This window comes from Elephantulus edwardii, unplaced genomic scaffold, assembly GCF_000299155.1.
Source record: "Elephantulus edwardii isolate Elephantulus edwardi_28Jun2011 unplaced genomic scaffold, EleEdw1.0 scaffold00128, whole genome shotgun sequence".
NCBI classification, from domain to species: domain Eukaryota; kingdom Metazoa; phylum Chordata; class Mammalia; order Macroscelidea; family Macroscelididae; genus Elephantulus; species Elephantulus edwardii.
The window spans coordinates 5,628,148-5,628,444 of record NW_006399878.1 but is presented as its reverse complement, the minus strand read 5'-3'; positions in this window follow the sequence as shown (position 1 = coordinate 5,628,444).

Here is a 297-nt window from a genome sequence, read left to right as displayed (position 1 = left end):
AAAAAAATATATATACAATGACTACAAAAGATTCTAACATACTAATCATTGTGAGGATGGAGTAGGATCAGGCAACATTTCATCATGTTATACATAATAAAATCAGAGCTGATTCTATAGTAACTAACAGAAAGGCAGACCATGCAATCAAAGAAATGCCTGGAAGTATTATAGATATTATAAGAAATATATTAATGTTGAGGATATAAAATAAAACCTATGTATCATTTTTACCAGGTTCTTTTGTTGGTCAGATCTTCACTATTCTGTCTTAAGTTTATTTTCTTTAATCTAAAA